The 4,398-nt window shown below is 43.4% G+C and overlaps 1 pseudogene; it reads left to right on the top strand.

Moving 5' to 3' along the window:
• Positions 1–3,510: 3,510 nt before the first annotated feature.
• LOC136156787 (U6 spliceosomal RNA) lies at positions 3,511–3,608 on the top strand (annotated as a pseudogene).
• The last annotated feature ends 790 nt before the right edge of the window (positions 3,609–4,398 follow it).

Raw genomic sequence — 4,398 nt, 5'->3', positions numbered from 1 at the left:
CTGATCAGACCAATTTTAAGATGACTGTCAAGAGCTGACTGTGCTGTCTACATATAACCCCCTCCCTCCACCTATCAAAGCTCTAGCCCACTGATTGTCACTGGGAAGAAGTCAACCTTTGGACAGAAGTCCATCCATTGCCACCCTCCCCTCTGGTTGCCAGCATCCAAAATAAAGCAAACTTTCCTTCCACCAACCGGGCCTCTCTAATGACTTTTGGGAGGTGAGCAACTAGACTTCACTTTTGCTTACACTAGGACAGCTTATATTACTGTCCTGGAAATGGGTATCTTTGTCTAGTGGTGCCAAAGGGAAGACCGTATCTGAATTGGTGCAGGTGACCATAAAACTGCAAGGTTGTTGTATCCTATAACAGCCTATCAGGAGGTAAGTCCCCGAAATGTCAAATTCTAACTAAGCAGTATACATGTATATAGTTTTACTGTGGAGAAGGCAATGGCACCCCACTCCAGTAGTCTTGCCTGGAAAATCCCATGGACAGAGGAGCCTGGTGGGCTGCAGTCCATGACGTCGCTGAATCAGAAATGACTCAGCAACTTCACTTTCACTTTTCACTTTCATGCATTGGATAAGGAAATGGCAACCCACTCCAGTGTTCTTGCCTGGAGAATCCCAGGGACAGGGGAGCCTGGTGGGCTGCCGTCTATGGGGTCGCACAGAGTTGGACACGACTGAGGCGACTTAGCAGTAGTAGCAGCAGCAGTTTTACTGCTAACAACTTTAAGCACTTATGCCTCAGCTTAAGATCTCATTGCAAAATGATTCCAATTGTTTAAGTTTGCAAAACACCACGTTAGTTATTTTGTGAGAATTGTTAGAATTACAGCTTTAATAGATCACCTAGCTCTAACAGATACTAGAAGGGTCTCTAATTTCTTTGTTCGTTGCTTTACACAACTAAAACATTCTAGAATGTATTGACTTAACTTGTATTTTACTAATAAGTTCAAACTTTAAACATTACCTCACTATTCTCCACTGTTTTTCATGACAGTGATATTATTAGCTTTCTTTTTCAGCTGGGAAAACTAAGATGGAGACTGACTCAGCTGGAAACAGACCAAGTGTCATACCCAGAAAGAGACCCAATTTGTACTAATGTTAGAACTGACAGATTCTTTGAAGGCAGGAAATATGCCATTTTCCTTAGAGAGTCTCCACATTTCCTTGCACTGTGCTCTGAATTTGATTGACTTGAGGCAAGCATCAGATAACACCGTATTCTTGGAACAGAGTAAATAATATTTACCTGGACACTCATGATAAATGATGGCAAATGAACTGCTTAGTTGAATTTCTGTAAAAGCTACAAATATCAACCAAATAAGAACTATAACTAAACAAATAATTTAAACTGTCTATGCTACTCTGATTTAACGTAAAAACTCAAAAAAATTTATTAAGCCACTGGTACAAAAACAAAATATAAGCCTCTGGAAAAAAATATAGAGTTGAGGAATGCCAAGCCATTTCCTAGTGTTTTTAAGGATTCCAAGTTGATTGTTCAATTAATATTTGATCACTCACTTAAATAAGTGATTTAAAATCAATAATCATTTGATCATTATTTAAATGTTTATTGAAAGGTTTTGTCACCGATTAATTTATGTCATAACTCAGTCACTCATACACAGACTTTTAGAATTTGTCAGGTGCTAGGTTCATGTTTCTCTCAAAGATTTTATGTTTGAGCCCAGCTCCAATAAAACAACTCGTGCAACAGTAGTAAAGAAAATCTGAGATTCTGTTTCAGCAGTTTTCTATACTCAACCAGTACTCAACTGTCCTTCAGCCCTTTATTTAATACTGTGTGTCAGACACTTGACCAGGCACTTGTAATATAGTCATGAAATATGTATATATATGAGAGTCTCTGCCTCTTCCACGAAGCTCATATTTTCATGGGGGTGGAGAATAAAATAAGTAAACAAACAAAGGCTTGTATAATGTCAGATGGTGAGAAAATAAAGTAGCATAGGGATCAAAGAGTAACAAGTGTGGTCATTTAGAATGATGAGTTAAGTCCTTTCTGTGGAGATGGTGTCATAACAGAGATCAGAACTAAGTGAGTGGATGAGTTCTTTGAGCACTTGGGAAAGGAATCTTCCAGACAGAGAAAAGAGCAAGTGCAAAGGCCCTGAGACAGGAGCATTGCTGATTTGGTCAAGGAGCAGCAAAAAGGCTGGCGCAGCACAATGGAAAAGCGATGGGAAATGAAGTCAGAGATGCAGCCAAAACCGAAGGAATGTAGCTCTTTGTAAACCATGGAGATGATTCTAGACTGTTTCCCTAAATCATGCTGAGACGTCACTAACAATTTTATTTGGAAGGTAACCTGGACTCATGGGAGATGGCTAGGATGGGCAGGAGACAAACCAGGGACCACTTATTCAGTTGTTGACTCATCTATGGAGAAATGATGGTGACAGTGTTGAAGCAGAGATGTGAGAATTGGTTGAATTTGGAATATATCATCATCATCATTAGAAATGATGACAAAATAGTTATGGTATCTGTGTTTCTGAAGATGAATTTTCTACTTTTAGCTCTGACTTTTAAAGTTACTTTTTGGAACATAATAAACACATTCTCAAAAGAAAAAAAAAATAAAGTTACTTTTTGTCAAAAGGTAGAAAACTTATCAGCCTCACTGCTTAAGTGCAGCAGAAACCACAGCATATAATCTATATAGAGAGCTTATATAAAGGAGCACATTAAACAGGTAGACAGAAAAACCTTTTTTGAGGTTTACCGGGTAGCAAAGCTGGGTTTCCCAGGTGGCTCAGTGGTAAAGAACTGGATCCCTGTGTAAAGAAGATGCCCTGCAGAAGGAAATGGCAACCCACTGCAGGATTCTGCCTGGGACATCCTTCGGACAGAGGAGTGTGGCAAGCTACAGTCCATGGGGTCGCAAAAGAGTCAGACATGTCTTAGCAACACAACAAGCTAGCTACTATAAAGTGAGAAGTTTTTTCACTGGTTTTTCCACTAATAAAGACTTCACAAATTTGTTAGTCGATGATCTTAGCTGCAACCAAAAGAAAGCTATTCTGACTCATTTAAGCAGAAGTACTTGTTGAAAGTATACTGGGCTTTCCCCAGAATGTTGCTAAGTGTGGAGAAACAGACTTGCGCAGAGGCACCGGAAGTCAGTCAGTAGCAAGAAGCCCAGCCTGAGTCCCGTCACAGAGCTGGTCTAGTGAAGCCACCGCGGCCGCCGCCAGGGGTCGCTAGGCGCTACAGGGCACACCGCAGCGGCCAGCGCCTGGGGGACGCGCCCCGGCCCGGGATGCTGCCCCTGGAACTGCTGCCAGAGCTGCGCTTGGAAACCTCTGCTGCGGCCACTGTCACGATCTCCACACCCGCTTCTACTGCAGTCTTTGATTCTGCTCCTGTCGATCACTAGCTCCTGTCTGAATGGCTACAGTGTTTGATTGGCTGATCTTTAGGCAACTGTGGGGCGTCCCAGGCGGCGCAGTGGTAAAGAATCTTGCTTCGGCAGCACATACTAAAATTGGAACGATACAGAGATTCGCATGGCCCCTGTGCAAGGATGACAGGCAAATTCTGAAGCGTTCCCGCCCCCCACCATCCCCCAGGGGTGGGCGGGGGCCGGGGAGGTGGGGGAGGGAGTGGACCTTCCCGCATAGCTCAGGTGGTAAAGAATCCGCCTGCAATGTGGGAGACCTGGGTTCGATCCCTGGGTTGGGAAGATCCCCTGGAGAAGGGAAAGGCTACGCACTCCAGTGTTCTGGCCTGGAGAATGCCACAGACTGTACCTATGGGGTTGCAAAGAGTCGCGCACGACTGAGTGACTTTCACTTGCCAATGCAGGAGACGCAAGAGACATGGGTTCAGTCCCTGATTCAGGAAGATACCCTGCGAGTAGGAAAGGGCAAACTGCTCCAGCATTCTTGCCTGAAAAATTCCACGGACAGAGGAGCCTGGTGGATTAGAGCCCATGGGGGCCTCAAAGGGCTGGATATGATTGAGTGACTGAGGACACATACACACAGGTGAACTCTACATACTCTGCTTCAAGAACCTGGAGTGATGTGCATCTTGTCAGTGAGCTTTCTAAAATGGGAATCAGGCCTTCCATAAAGACCAAAAATCGTACACACAGCCTAAGGATTCACACAACATAGGAAGCAGGAAATTCACACAGCACGGGAAAGGAGACCAGATACTAGGAAGACAAAAATATGGAAACAAAATCTATTGCAAGAAATGGCAAATACAGAAGCCAAGACCAAAAATTGTCTGCAATAAGTAGTGTCTTATTCCAGAACATTTGATTCCAGTGCAAACCTACTAGAAAAATGGTGACAGGGCCTACACACACACACACACACACACACACACACACACACACAC

The sequence above is a fragment of the Muntiacus reevesi genome, chromosome 1, assembly GCF_963930625.1.
Source record: "Muntiacus reevesi chromosome 1, mMunRee1.1, whole genome shotgun sequence".
Lineage (NCBI taxonomy): Eukaryota > Metazoa > Chordata > Mammalia > Artiodactyla > Cervidae > Muntiacus > Muntiacus reevesi.
This window is presented reverse-complemented; position numbering and strand designations above follow the sequence as displayed.